Raw genomic sequence first — 15,705 nt, 5'->3', positions numbered from 1 at the left:
AATCTAAAACTAAGAATACAGCATTAATATCACAGATTAAAATGACATAGGTAAAAAATAACAGCAATTTAAAATTTAATAAATATTCCGAATGACAATGAACCTGGGCAGGTACTGTAATGCACGATTATGCTACAATCCCTTCCATTTGAGAGGGATTTTATGTTGTCCCTTTAACCACACAGCCTAGTAATATTTTGAAAGATGAATTTTAAGCTGGTTACGATGACCCGCGTTACATCGGCAAGACACCAATTTAGACCAAAGCCACAGGCTCTATATAAAGATGTATCGTTTGCTGCCGGGACAAAATAAATATGTAAAAAAAGAACTTCTTGAATGGTAATTCTCTGAATCACTATTTTTATTGCCATAACCATAATCATATACAACAAAGTGTGTCCAGAAATTCTCCCATCCTTATTATTTCTTTTATGTAGGCCTTTGACATTAGTTTTCCCCCTCCCCGCCTTCAAAATATGTAAGAAGAAATTATGGGGCTTGATTCCACAGCAGTTTAGCCAAATCTGCCCTCTCTTCAGATGGAATCTTGCCTAAATAAAGTTTGCAAGTCTACACCCAAACCACATATATTTCATTATGGATTGCATCAAGCCTTAAAACCTCAAAGCCACCAGCACACATGTTGCAAGAAGCTGTTCCAGCCTTACTAGCATTGCTACTCTACCATTACAACCGCTGTCTGCTGTCCATCCAGAATATCAGCTACTTAGCAGCTGAATGTATTACAGCCTGTAGAACCGAATCTCCTAGCTCACTTAGCCAGCAATGTAGTTTTCCTGGGCAATTCTGCACAGAGATTCTTCCTGATGCCCCAGAGAATGATCTAATTAGTGTGTTGATCTTGCTCATAATTAGTAAAAAAGTTTTTTTGTTATAAACAGATTAGCCATTCAGGTCATCACCAGACAGTTCAAAAATGCTGCCCACTTGATTGTGCTTGATGGGAGTGTGAGGGGACAGGTAGTACCTCTGGTGGGGGAGACATGTTGTGGTCCTCCTGGAGTAGTTTGTCCACTTTTGCCCCCCGCATTCAGCTGTCACCTGTGGCTCCTATAAGCTGTCAGAATGTGACAGCAGCCATACCAGGGGAATGGCTTCAATTGGCTGGCTAAACCAAGCAAGGGCAGCTGATAGGTATCAAATCCTTAATGAGTGAAGGCAGGCTCTGGAGGATTGAGCAGACAGACCAATAGCGGGTCCAACAGCCGAGAAGGCAGTTTCTGCACATGCTGTAGAGCTGGCATCCCCAACCTGCGGCCCTCTGGATGTTTTGGTCTACAACTCCCATGATCCCTAGCTAACAGATCAGGTTGATGGGAATTGTAGTACAAAACATCCAGAGGGCCAAAGGTTGGGGATGCCTGCTGTAGAAGGAAGCGAGGAGCAGACATGGGTCATCAACTCGGGAAGGTAGCCCATCTAGGAGAAATGACTGTAAACCGGAACTGCCTTGTGGGATATCTTCAGGAGAAGAAAAGGCTACACAAACCCTAAGGCTGTTGGATGGCACCTTCCAGCAACTCCTGCAGCCAAACCGGTGCCAAACGTATTGCTCTGCTTTCCTTCGGACCACATCAGCGAGGCTTGTCATCTGGGCAGCCCAGGCACTCCATACACACAGCCCAGGTGAAGCAATGAATGTGCCTACAGTGGTACCTTGGGTTAAGTACTTTATTTGTTCCGGAGGTCCGTACTTAACCTGAAACTCTTCTTAACCTGAAGCACCACTTTAGCTAATGGGGCCTCCCGCTGCCGGAGCACGATTTCTGTTCTCATCCTGAAGCAAAGTTCTTAACCTGAAGCACTATTTCTGGGTTAGCAGAGTCTGTAACCTGAAGCGTATGTAACCTGAAGCGTATGTAACCCGAGGTACCACTGTATTACCTTTCTCCATCGCGGATTCCCAGATGTTGTTGTACTACAAACCCGAACCATCCCTAGCCAGCAGGGACCAGTAGTTAGAGATGAGGAGAGTTGTAGTCCAACCCCACCTGTGTACTTCTAGTAGGCTAGTTTCTACTCACACTCATCCTACCTATAGTGGCCAGGGAGGACACAATTCCCTCCTCGCTTTCTGTCACGGGTCGACGGCAGGCATTCGCACAGCCGCACAACCCACCCAGAGGCGCTTTTTCGCAACGGGTGAAGAAACCGCCCTCCAGCTCCTGGAGCGCCATCCGGAGGCGCATCTCGACGACGGGGCGCTGTGAAGGGCAGCTACCCCCTAGCCAGCCCTCTTCTCCATAGGCGCTTCTCCTTCTCAAGCTGGAGAAAGGAGACCCCCCGCCACGCCAAGCCTCCGCCCCGTCTGAGCGAGGCGCGAACTGGGGAGTCCGGCAGGGGGCGCGTCCTCCCCGCGCGCGCGCGCCGCGCCCCGACTTGAGCGGCGCGCTTCAAAGCCCAGCCGCCGCGGCTGCAAAGCCGCCGGAGCTTAATGGCGTCCTTGCGCTGAGATTAGCTGCTCCCTTTTCCTTCCTTCCTTCCTCCTCCTCCCCCTCCTCCCCTTCCTTCGGGGAGGCGGGCAGCGGGCAGGAGGAGAAGAAGAAAAGGAGCGGCGGGAGAGGGAGAGGCAGAAGCGCCCAGGCGCGCGGGCAAGACTTCGCCGGGAAGGCAGCCGCACACAATGCGCCAAGAGGCAACACCCGGGCAAGGCAGCGCGGGAGACTGAGACGCGGCGGTCCAGGCGAGCGGGAGGAGGAGGAGAAGCAGCAGCAGCAGCAGCAGAGCAGGAGGGAAGAGGCAGCGGCGGCCCCAGTCCCCACTTCTTCCCGCGCGGCGGCGGCAGGAGGGTAAGGCGGCGCGGCGCGCTCTGCTTTGTGTCTGCTTGCATCCGACGGGGATGGCGCGCTCGCTAGGCCGCTCGCTCGGGGATTGGCGAGGCGGCTCCTTCTCCGAGGCGTCCGCACCGACGCGCGCCTTTGTGTTTCCATCCCGGTGACGAAGATGCGGGCATAGGAACCCCTTCCTAGGGCCGAGGTCTCCCTTCGCCCCCCTCCCCCAATAAAATAACGGAGGGGGCTCCCCCTCCCCCCCCACAGTTTATGGACGTTGCCGTTCAAATGGCTTGTGCGCACCGCCACGTCTTGTGATGGATTACGCGGGGCGGAGCTTACCTGGTCCCCCATCCCCAATATTTTGTTCATGTTGGTACCCCTGTGCAGGGTTAGATTTTAGCCCCAAGAGGGTGAGGTGGCGCCTTGAAGAAGTTCACTTTGCCCCCCAGGGCGGCTGGGAATGCGGATTCCAGGTTCTCGCCTGTCCCTCTGGCTGGGTGGGTGGGTGTGCCTCTTGGGTTTGGGCATCCTTGGCTATTCTCATTCTTCTCCGCCAGGCAAATGAGGGTAGGAAGTTGGATCGGGCTGCCTCTTAACACTTCTTGATTTATAAAGTGCTATATAGATAGCATCTCCCTGAAAAAAAAATATCCATGCAAGTCGTTGATCGCCAAGAGGCGCAAATTGATTTTGTGTTGGTTATTTATCTCTCTTGGAATTGGTTTTCACGTCGGTTATTTATTTACCTTAGCTGGTCTGCACGCTGGCCAATAAATGAGGGTGTATGGGGGAAGACCTGCTTGATTGGCACCCGTGGCAGGCAGGTACAGATGGCTGTGGAAGTACTTTATTGGATAGCTATGTGGCATCTTGTGGCACAATGGGTCATTGCATCTGGCTGTTGACCCCAAAGCCTGGTGGTCCGAGCCCACCAAGGCACAGCTGTGGGCAGGATTGCAGGGGGTTGGACTAGATGACCCTTGGGGTCCCTTCCGACTCTACAATTCTTTGTACGCACACAAGTTAATATAATCATGGGCTTCTCTCCTGCTGTCCTCCTGCCGCATTTGGCATCCATCCTGACATGACCCTCCATTTATAAAGCCCTCTGCGCCCATGGGACACTCCCCCCCCCGCGTAATTCCCCCCCCCCGCCCCAGCCAAGGTAGAAGCAGGTTTGTAGAGACAGTACAAAAAAGCAGGGGGATGCAGCCAGCCTCCACAGCCTCCACTGACATTAATACTCAGGCAGCCTTGGAATCCCTTCAGATGGAGAAGCAGCAGCAGGGAGAGCAATCTCCCAACTTAATCCTTCCCGCTGGCAGATTTTCTGCAGGGGGAAGAAGGGTGAGATCTGACAACCTTTGGCCGCACTTGAAGGTCTGAGTATGTGGGGAGCGCTGCCAGAACAGAGGGGAAAGCGTTGGGAGAGTATTTAAGAAGCTTTCAGAGGATTTAGGCCTGGGATGGTGCTATGTGTGTATGGATGGATGGATGTAATTATAACGCCCAGAGATTCCCCTTTGCTGGTTCTCTGATTTGTTGAGACATATTATATCCCCCAAAGGGACACGGGTGGCGCTGTGGGTTAAACCACAGAGCCTAGGACTTGCCGATCAGAAGGTCAGCGGTTCGAATCCCCGCAATGGGGTGAGCTCCCGTTCCTCGGTCCCTGCTCCTGCCAACCTAGCAGTTCGAAAGCACGTCAAAGTGCAAGTAGACAAATAGGCACTGCTCCGGTGGGAAGGTAAACGGCGTTTGCATGTGCTGCTCTGGTTCACCAGAAGCGGCTTAGTTATGCTGGCCACATAACCCGGAAGCTGTACGCCGGCTCCCTCAGCCAATAAAGCGAGATGAGCGCCGCAACCCCAGAGTTGGTCACGACTGGACCTAATGGTCAGGGGTCCCTTTACCTTTACCTATTATGTCCCCCGGGAAGGTCAAGGCTGCAAGGCTGCGATGGGGAACCTGTGGCCCCCCCAGATGGGTTTTTTTAGGACTCCTAATTCCCATCATTCGAGAGCATTGGCCATTCTGCCTGGGGCTGATGAGTTGGATTTCAACAGCAACTGGAAGGCGGTAGGTTCCCCATCCCTGCTGTTGGGTAATTGACTTTATTATTATACCTGTGGACATTTTCAGATGAGCTGTCTCTTCAGAATACATTGTTGGGATCAGCTGCACCTGTAGTCATTTCATCCATCTCACACTTATTGTTTCTGCCTTGTGTTGCAAGAGTGCTATCCAGCCATGTCCATCCCTTGTTGGAAAGCCATTTGATCCAGTGGAGGCTTCCATTAGAGCAGGGTTTCCCACACTTGGCTCTCCAGCTGCTTTTCCCATTATCCCTGACCAGGTCTTGCTAGCTAGGGATGATGGGAGTGGTAGTCCAAAAGCAGCTGGAGACACCCAAGTTTGGGAAGCACTGGTTTGCACACTCTGGTAAGGTGCTTCCACCCCTTTCCTGAACCCATTGGGCTCACCACTTCTTGCTATGGAGATCTTCTGTGTGAAATCCCTGCAATCACTCTGGCTAGAAAAGCACTGGCATTGCTGCTGGCTATTGCTGCCTGAAATCATTGTGGTTGTCTGTGGTTGTCTGTGCAACCCTATAACCAGGGAGGCCTTGGGCGAGGCTGCTTGAGAGATGAGTGGGGAAGAGAAAGTGGCCGGCTCGCATGTGTGAACCAGTTCCTTGTGATCATAAGGAACCAGATGGTGGAGCTTGCCTGGACCAATTAATGGACTACATAAGGGGCCAATCTGGTTTATGGAGTACCTGGTTCACAATCTGGGAACGCTTTGTACCTCCTGTTCACATGTTTAGCAAACGTCCTAATATAATAATAATGATGATGATGATAATAATTAATTCTTTTGCAACACATTCTTTGGGCACTTCACAAGTGGGATTTTCAAAATGCAAGTGTGGAAGTGTTGAGGCTTAGAGTGCAAGCCCCTTTCTCCCATTCCCTCTGTCGGCTGGAGGAGCCAGAGTTGCGTGAATGTCAAGTCTGTCTCTTTCTCTTGTGTTGCTACTGGCAGATGCCTTGCTCTTGGAAGTTTAGATCTGCTAAAATGGCTGAAAGATGACAGGTGCCTAAAACTAGCCTCAGAAGAAGCAGCAGAATTGTGCAACTACCAAGTGTGGTTGTTGTTGTTTAGTCATTTAGTCGTGTCCGACTCTTCGTGACCCCATGGACCAGAGCACGCCAGGCACTCCTGTCTTCCACTGCCTCCCACAGTTTGGTCAAACTCATGCTGGTAGCTTCGAGAACACTATCCAACCATCTCGTCCTCTGTCATCCCCTTCTCCTTGTGCCCTCCATCTTTCCCAACATCAGGGTCTTTTCCAGGGAGTCTTCTCTTCTCATGAGCTGGCCAAAGTATTGGAGCCTCAGCTTCAATCGATATGTCCTTCCAGTGAGCATTCAGGGCTGATTTCCTTCAGAATAGATAGGTTTGATCTTCTTGCAGTCCATGGGACTCTCAAGTCTCCTTCAGCACCATAATTCAAAAGCAGCAATTCTTCGGCGATCAGCCTTCTTTATGGTCCAGCTCTCACTTCCATACATCACTACTGGGAAAACCATGGTTTTAACTATACGGACCTTTGTTGGCAAGGTGATGTCTCTGCTTTTTAAGATGCTGTCTAGGTTTGTCATTGCTTTTCTCCCAAGAAGCAGGTGTCTTTTAATTTCGTGGCTGCTGTCACCATCTGCAGTGATCATGGAGCCCAAGAAAGTAAAATCTCTCACTGCCTCCATTTCTTCCCCTTCTATTTGCCAGGAGGTGATGGGACCAGTGGCCATGATCTTCGGTTTTTTGATGTTGAGCTTCAAACCATATTTTGCGCTCTCCTCTTTCACCCTCATTAAGAGGTTCTTTAATTCCTCCTCACTTTCTGCCATCAGTGTTGTGTCATCTGCATATCTGAGGTTGTTGATATTTCTTGTGGCAATCTTAATCTTAAAAATACCAAGTGTAGGAGGAACTATATGTTGCACTTCGAGACCGCAGAACTGCACAGAGGCCCCCTTACATGTTCTCTAAAGGAGCTCCGGTCATCTCATCCATAGGCTGGCCTGGCGAATATTCCACTCCCTCTGCTGCCTGGAGAGGCTCATGTGCTATTCTTGGTATGTTTTTTGAAGTGAGCCTTGCTGAAGCCGCTGGCAGGAAACCCACACAAATTGACTCAGGATACTCATCATTTGCTGCAGGGAAACATAAAGGAGATAGATGGGGGCAGGGAGGGGGAATAGTACCCTCAAGTATGCTGTCAATGCAGCGTCTCTGGGCATTTATCCATAACCTTGCTTCACGTAAAGAGGCTAAGAGTGAGATCGAAGTGTAAGAAATAGAACACGGAGAAAGGAAGGCAATAAGTATTGTTTGGCCGAGTCGTCGTTCAGAATTGCTGTATGCAAGCTTTCAGGTGGCGCAGGTTTCTTCCCTGCGTAAATAAAAATTTAGGAATATATGTGCATGTGTTGCATCATGTCTGGGCTGTACCTATTTACTTATAAACTTATTTATAAGCTTTCTTTATGGGCATAGTCCTTACAAGGCGGCTTACCTATCATAAAAACACAATACCATTTAAAGGCAAACTAGACCGTTTTAAATGCTAGCAGCACAAAATTACCCGAAACATAGACCAGTTAAAAATAAATGGAACAGCAGCATGAATTCCAGAAGCTAAAAAAGCTATGCATTCCAAAACAGCTATTTAATTTTAGCTCCTAAAATTAAGGCCTAAATTTAAAAACTGGTTGTTGTTTTTTAAGCCTGCAGATTTTAAAATTTGCAAAGTTGAAGCCACCTGCAGTTGGTGATGAAATGTGGAATTTTAATTTTTGAGTAAGTGTAACGGATGAATTAACTGGATGGCTTATCACGAGGGATTCCATCCTTTGCTAACAAAACACTGACAGCATGAAAACTTCTCAGTTGTTGCTGTTTCACCTGCATTTTTCCATAATTCATTGGAGTTCTCTGCGTCCTTTCCATCTTGGCTTATATTTTGGGGCAGATTTCATTAATGTCATGAGTCACCCCAGGCTATTTCAAATCTAGTTACATCATAGGAATCTTATTTTATTCCAGCAGATCTTCCAGTCTAATTATATGAGCCTCCCTTGCTGACCTTTGACCTCTTCACATCCTTCAGAATTCTTGTTCTCTTCTGCTCCCTGGCCGTTTCTTCTCTGTAGCAGCACACCAAGCCTTTATGGGGAGTGTCAGGGAACTGACATCGGAGCGAGAGGCGAAGGGGAGGCTCCCAGATGATGCTGGCGAAGGACCCAGCAGCAGGGGGAGAAACAGCTCAGTAGAGGGGGAAGCCAATCAGCGCAACACCAGGGATAAAGGGAGGCAGACGGGGGAAGTGGAGAGAGGGCTCCAGGACTCTTCACTGGACATCAGTGAGGAGAGCCCAGGTCCTCCGCTACCCACGCCTTCCCTGCGCAGAAGACTCCCGCGCAGTGAGAGGAGGAGGAGACTGGGTGTCAAGCAACTTTTATGTTGGAAGAGGTTCAAGAAACGCCCACTGACGGATTCTGCCAGTGACTGAGGCAGCCACGATGAGAAGGGGCTGTGCAGTCAGAAAGGTTTAACAAGGCAAATCAACCGAGAAAGGCACCAGTTTACGCACGAGTAACTCATACCTATTACCTATTACAGGGAGTTATGAGGATCCTGTGGTTTCTCTTCAAGAGATCTCTCCATCCTCTTCCCTTTTTTGCTTGTCAGTTTAAACATGAATATCTACTGAGGGTTTCCTTATTATCTATAAGAGGGGAAATAATAATAATAATAATAATAATAATAATAATAATAATAATAATTATTATTTATACCCCACCTATCTGGCTGGGTTTCCCCAGAAACAGAAGGGGGGGAGAATTGAATGAGATGGAAGGAACATTGCTGTAAATATTTACAGCACCATGGAGTTAAATCTGCAAAAGAAGGAACCCTTACAAAGGCTTGCTCTTGGCCTATTGTGCAAAATTATCTGCAGTTTCTCAGCACAACGGTGGAATAGCTATACCTTCCAGCACAGGGGTCGAAACAGCTCTTTTATAGAGAGAAAAAATAATGAGAGAGAGAGCATCCTGCAGTGTAAGCTGATTAAAAATAAAGGCTAATAACTTCCTCTTCTTCTTTTGCCCTGGCAAGTTCCTTTGCCCATTTACAGTTGCCTGACAGGCAGAAATATAGCAGATGAAGCTTTTCCTGCCATGAAGACGAATGGATTGCTAAAGCTGCACCTGCTACATTACTGCACACCAGGTAGATGTTAAAGACCCAGGAGTCCTGCCAGGAAACATTTGGCAACCTTAGCTGGGGTGGGGGTGGGAATAGTACTAATTGTGCTGTTCCCTCACTAATTGCTTATGCTGGTGTGATCTCAATGTCTTTTTTTCATCCTTTTAATGGGGCACCAGTGTTTGGTTAATTGTACCTTTAGGTCAGGGGTCAGCAAACTTTTTCAGCAGGGGGCCGGTCCACTGTCCCTCAGACCTTGTGGGGGGGCCGGACTATATTTTTTGGGGGGAGGAATGAATTCCTATGCCCCACAAATAACCCAGAGATGCATTTTAAATAAAAGGACACATTCTACTCATGTAAAAACACACTGATTCTCGGACCATCTGCGGGCCAGATTTAGAAGGCGATTGGGCCGGATCTGGCCCCCGGGCCTTAGTTTGCCTACCAATGCCTTAGGTATAGTGTCCATTTCATCAGCAGCCCTCAACTGCACACTGTACTTCTGAATCACAAAGGAGAAACTGGCTATTTTGAGGGGGTTGGGAACAGTGTTAGAAACTCAGATATATAAGCTAGGCACCAAATGGCTCCTTAAACCAGGGTTGCAGTTGCCAAAACAGAATGTCCATTGGCCATTTTGGGGCAAGACAGCTCTAAAGTCTTATTTTTCAAATGATGTACTGACTCTGATTGATTATCAGTTAAACATCAGGCTAGTGCAGAAGACGACCTTGAGCTTGGTTAAGAACTTTGACAAGGAAAGTCACTTGATCCAGGGACAGTCCACATAGATATTGGCCTATTCCTACCTCTTTTTCTTCATGGTGACACGGACCATTCATAACATAAGAATATTCTTCACAAACTGTGAGCAGGGCAGTGGGGTGGGGTAAGTGGAGACAAGCTACAACAATTAACTGTAACTGTAACAGAAAAAGCCAAGTTTGATTCCTGAAATTTGTTCCGATTGTGTAGATAAAATCTAACTGATAGAATTCTGCAGGATGTAAATTAGTGTGTGGAAACAGTCAAGATCCAATGATCCCAGGCATTCACCTCCAGATGGTGGAGATGTCAGGCGCCATCTTGGCACCCAGGAATCTTCACTTGGTCGCAAGTGGCCAGTAAAGGTAAAGGAACCCCTGACTGTTAGGTCCAGTCGTGGCCGACTCTGGGGTTGCGGCGCTCATCTCGCTTTATTGGCCAAGGGAGCCAGCATACAGCTTCCGGGTTATATGGCCAGTACGACTAAGCCGCTTCTGGCGAACCAGAGCAGCGCACGGAAATGCTGTTTACCTTCCCGCCGGAGCCGTACCTATTTATCTACTTGCACTTTGACGTACTTTTGAACTGCTAGGTTGGCAGGAGCAGGGACCGAGCAACGGGAGCTCACCTCGTCACGGGGATTCGAACTGCCGACCTTCTGATCGGCAAGTCCTAGGCTCTATGGTTTAACCCACAGTGCCACCCGCGTCCCTTATGTGGCCAATAGCCAGGTGCAAAAAGCGCCTGGCACCTGGCTGATTTTGAACACTGGTTGGGAAGGCCCTCCAACACCCAAGTGTGCATCTGTTGAGCAGTAGTTACTTTGTTCTGTTTTAAGGGTCACGTTATCTACCTTCAACACCACCCACCATGCAGATAAGCAGCTAGCATAAAGCACATCATGGGCATGGCTCTATAGAAAAGGCTGCTGGTATTCCTGCCTCACCAATTTTTCAGAATTCTTTGGCACTGTCAGCAAACATGGAGGAAGTCACCCACTGGACTTCCAAAAAGGTTTCAACATTTCTCTTCATTAGCTCTTGGGTAAATTTAGCAGACTGGGGATGGGGAGGGTGGTTCAGGAACGGATTAAAGAAAGCAAAGAATCTATGTGACATTTTAACAAATAGCAAGTTTACTGTGGCATTAGCTTTCATAGGCTGAAGTCTACTTCCAGATAGGTGAAAGGGTTATCTTAAGAGGTGCATTTATACGTGGGTGGAAGAAACAGTGGGGGCCAGATGGCAGCGGAATGGATAGTGAAAGACAATTTAATTATGTAGAGTAAGTTAAGGGAGGGATTCACAACAACAGTAGCTAGTGAAAACTAAATAATCTTAGATTTTTTAGGTTGCTTGGCACTAAATTTGTAAGCTTTTGAACTAAGGAGATCTGGGCCTCAGGGATCTATCCATTCTTAAAAATGCCTGGAAGTTAAATGTTTTGAGAATGCTTGGCCACATGTTTCTGTCCAGGGTAACTCCCAACAGCAGAGGTGTCAGCGGATGATATCGGGCGTGTGGCTATCCCTCCAAATATTTTATGGAATCGTCATCTGACAGCTTTCCCCAGTTGGTGCAGATGATGACTTCTTGCTGTTGGTGTCTGTTGGTGTTGCTTGGGCAGGCTGACAGAATGTGTTGAACTCTCAGTGCAATTCATTTTCCCCCGCATAGCTCTGAGGCATAGTTTGTGGAAATGTTTCGGCAGTGCGTTTAAAAGGCTGTTTGTTCAGAGTTCCACTCAGCACCAATGGCCTGTGCCCCCACCCTTAATTTAAGGAAGGTGGAAAGTTGTTTCAGCCTAACTGAGTTGTCCTTTGATGCCGTCACTTGCCGACACGCCTCAGGTTATTTTACGAACTGATTGCCATCCTGTGTAATATAGAACATCCATCCATCTTTGTTTTGGCTGCTCGTACTTCTGGACTGCCTGTTAAATGCAGAGGCCAGCTTCTCCAGCATAGTTTGGTTCAGTAAAAAGACTGACCTATGCCTCTGAGAACACCTGAGTAGTGTTTCAGAAATGCTGCTTTTTTTGTATGAGCTGAAGTAAACTGCTTTTTATGGAAGGTATGTGGCATTTTTGTTTTGCAGTACTTTGGGGGAAAATGCTCAAGTGCCACCAATTAAATAGGACTATTCTTGGATTTTCCAAAATTAACTGGTTTGAAAATTCTATCTGTTTACTAGAACTTACAGTACAGTATCATTCCTAGATTTTTATAGGGAGGTAAAAAGAAGCAGCAGTCAGAGTTCTTTTTATCTATTTAGGTCTTTCGGCGCATTATGTTCCAGACATTGAAAAAAACAATTGTAACCATAAATGGCTCAGTTGCTCCCTCGAAAGCCTCTAGATAATGTCTCATTCAGGAGCTGCCCATGTAATCCATTCTTGCTGTCTTCTCCAGAAGGATGTGAAAGAAGAAGAAATAAAGCAGCATATTAGCAGGATATCTCCAAGCTCCAGTACACTAAAGCAGAACACTAGGTCTTTTTGGGTCCAGACTTTTGAGAAATAGGAACTCCAGCCCAGGTAGACATTTAGCTAATATTTGAAAGGGTAGCTTTTGGAGGTATGAGCTTTCAACAGAAAACTGCACTCAAAATAATATCCTTTAAATTCTGCTCCAATTTCTAGATGGCTTTGTTACCACCGCTCATGTGGGAATTATTTGAACCTGAGGTGCAAAACTCTCACCTGAGGCCTGTTTCACGCATGAGTCACATGCATCCCTTGATCTTTCTGTCAGCTCTTATTTGATTGACTGTTAAATGTGTCAGCCACTAAAAAGCCCTCTGTTTGTGATGGCAACTCTTTGCTGCCTGTGGTGATGGTCCATTATGAAGTCTGACAGTCATGAAGTAGGGAAGAGCATGCATGTATGGATCAGCCTGGAGATAGGTGTGACTCCAGCTAGATATCCAACTTTTAGAAAATACTTCCATCTCAGCTACTTAGCTCCTGGCTGTCACATATGTCTATGGGTTAGACTCAATCTGGTTCTCTGTGCGCAGTGACTTTGTGTCAGTAGCAACTCGAACCCTGGCTTGGAGTATCTTCCCACAGCCGTGATTGTACTGCTCTAGCACATTTTTGTTTGCTCGTAGGTTCGGACTCCTGGCTTTGACTTCTGGCTTAAGTGTCTCCCTCACCCCACTAAAAAACACCCCCCAGCTGACCACTGTCTCACTCCATGACCCAACTACTGACCTCTGGTTCCCATCTCCTGATTTCTCTCTGACAGCTGGTTGTGGCTTAGCTCTGATACAGAGCTGGTTAGAGTGTGGTGGTTCCTAACACACACTCTGAGAACTGAGTATTTCCAGAACCATACTTGACCTTGGATAAGCTGGCAGCACAGATGAACATTGGATTGGGTACCACATAGCAAGGGGCTCTTGGGTAAGCTGTGTACAGCAGCTTGCAAGTGATGTGCAGGTGTCCTGGCAAGTGCTTTTCCTACCATTAAAGGCTTGCCAGTGTGGAGAGCCAGTGTGGTGTAGTGGTTAAGAGCAGTGGACTCGTAATCTGGGGAACTGGGTTCGCGTCTTCGCTCCTCCACAAGCAGCTGCTGGGTGACCTTGGGCCAGTCACACTTCTCTGAAGTCTCTCAGCCCCACTCACCTCACAGAGTGTTTGTTGTGGGGGAGGAAGGGAAAGGAGAATGTTAGCCGCTTTGAGACTCCTTCGGGTAGTGATAAAGCGGGATATCAAATCCAAACTCTTCTTCTTCCCTGGGCTGGACAGGCAGGAAGTTATTTGTAGCCCATTTGAGGTGCCAGCCTCCCAGCAAAGCCATGGAACTCCCCACCCAAGAAGCACTTGTGAGAGGTACATCCAAGCCAAAGTAGCTGCCTTGGAATGAGCAGAGGTGAAGTACCACCCAAAAGCTTCTTCCCGTCTGGAGAGAACTGTGGCTCCTGGTAGCTGCTACTGGACTGCATCTGTGCCCTCCGAGGCACCCTGAGATGTGATGGCAGGGTGATCCTTACCCCTGGATCTCTAAACCTTTGTTCATGGGACCTAATCCTAGCCATAAGGGCCCACTTTGTGTACTCCCAGTGGTGCTGACAACTGAATGTTCTTCAAGCTGAGAGCAAAACAACAATCCCGTTGGGATGGTGTGAACTAGTCACCGTCTCCTCCCGTGATTCGGTAGGGGAGGGAGCAGGAGGCAAAGGAAACAAACACATCAGCATAGAAAAAGAAAGCATCGTATATTATTTAGAGGGACTCGAGATGTTTGGAGATGCTGAGAAATGGTACAAAAGTGACTTGCACTTTCTGTTCCTGCATTTCCTCAGTGCATCAAAAGTGGAACTTTTGCATCTTTCCCCACACTAAGATGCTCAAGAAGGTGCCTTTCTATTCTGTGGGGAGATTGATCACCCTCAATCTTTGTGTTATCTAAAGGTGATTTCTTTAAATATATTTTTAATTAGGATTTATAAAGAAAAATACAAAAATTATTATCAAATAGCTTTTTTTTGTCCAAACTAAAACAATAATCTAAAGGGGGGGAGAGAGAAAGGAAAGAGGGTAAAGGAAAAAAGAAAGAAAGAGGAAGAGATAGAGAAAAAGGAATAGAAAAAGATTTCAGAGAGAGAAATAAAGAAGCTAAAGAACTTTTGATTCTTCATCTGACTTCTATATATATAATTATTTACTTCATCCATTCCAGTATAATTTCAGTTTTCGTCTCATTTCATTCTGTTTGAAATCCATAGCCCAATTCAGTCATTTGATTTCTCTCCCCATTTCCATGTATGCTGGATACATTTGAGGAGGACGAATCATGCCCAATAGCTCTGTCTTCCAAACTTTTTGTGTTCAGTGCAGACATGGAAAGGGTTTTTTCTGCATGTATACAGCTGTACATACATTGGCTTCTCGAAATGGTTGGACACCCAGATTTCATGAAGAACCTTTGTTAGCTTGCAGATGTTGCTAAACTACAACTTGCCTCATCCGTGGCCATTGGCTATGCTTGCTGGGGCTGATAGAAGCTGTAGTTCAGCAACATCTGGAGCGCTATGGATTTTGATGAGCTACAACTCATCATCAGCTCTGACATTGACCATGCTGCTTGAGGCTGATGGGAGCTGGAATACATTAACATAAGAGGGCCGCAAGTTCCATACCCCACATGCACACATATGCTGGTGGCTTCTGGGAATCAGTGTGGCCAGCCCCACTTAGACAACACATAGTGGATTTCGAAATAAATCTATTCCGAGACAAAGAAAGGTGGAATTCCAGACTGTTAGAGCCACACCCCATAGCTGAACATTTTGGGGGGTCATTCACATGCAGGTTGAAGTCAGCTCACTTCTGCATATAGTAACTGTCCTGTTATTGGGAGAATCATCACAAAGTTACTTCTCATGGGGTGAATATTTCATTTTAATATGCCCGTTTATGATCCAGAGCAGATATTTGCACCATGGGGGGGGGGAGTGCCAACCTTTGCCAACGAACAGGGCATACAAACAAAATAACCCCAAATATGGTAAAATTGCTGTATGTTGACCTTTCTGTATCAAAAACAATGGGTGGAACTGGGCGTTGTTTCAAGACCTTTGAGAAAAATGAAGAGTCCATCATTCTGCCAGGGGTTGTTGATCCTCTCCTGTTTTCATCCTCTAATTTTAGTAGAAGAGCTAAGAGCATGCATGTACGAAAAAATGAGTAGCAAATCATGAAAGCAGAAATACATACGTTGCTGATAAGGAGAGGAGCTGCTATTTGGCAAACTGTAAAACACTAGGAAAATAAAAAGGTTTTCAATTGGTGCCTGAAACTTAACCATGTGGGAGACAGACACACCTGAGTCAAGGCCACACCACAGAGAAGGCTGCCCTGT

General features: G+C 47.2%; 1 protein-coding gene and 1 long non-coding RNA gene across 2 annotated transcripts in view; one reads left to right on the top strand and one right to left on the bottom strand.

The window, feature by feature from the left end:
- Positions 1–15,705, bottom strand: part of LOC309528344 — a 1,081,412-nt gene that overhangs the window by 1,019,976 nt on the left and 45,731 nt on the right. The window lies entirely within an intron of this gene.
- RNF144A (ring finger protein 144A) overlaps positions 2,406–15,705 on the top strand; it is a 56,694-nt gene continuing 43,394 nt past the window's right edge. Inside the window, exon 1 of the mRNA XM_082215646.1 lies at positions 2,406–2,813. The gene's annotated coding sequence lies outside the window, so the exon portion shown is untranslated. The remainder of the gene's footprint in view (positions 2,814–15,705) is intronic.

Source organism: Podarcis vaucheri, assembly GCF_965113315.1.
Source record: "Podarcis vaucheri genome assembly, chromosome: 3".
In the NCBI taxonomy this organism is placed as follows: domain Eukaryota; kingdom Metazoa; phylum Chordata; class Lepidosauria; order Squamata; family Lacertidae; genus Podarcis; species Podarcis vaucheri.
The sequence above is the reverse complement of the archived record's forward strand: the minus strand, read 5'-3'. Positions and strand labels throughout refer to the sequence as shown.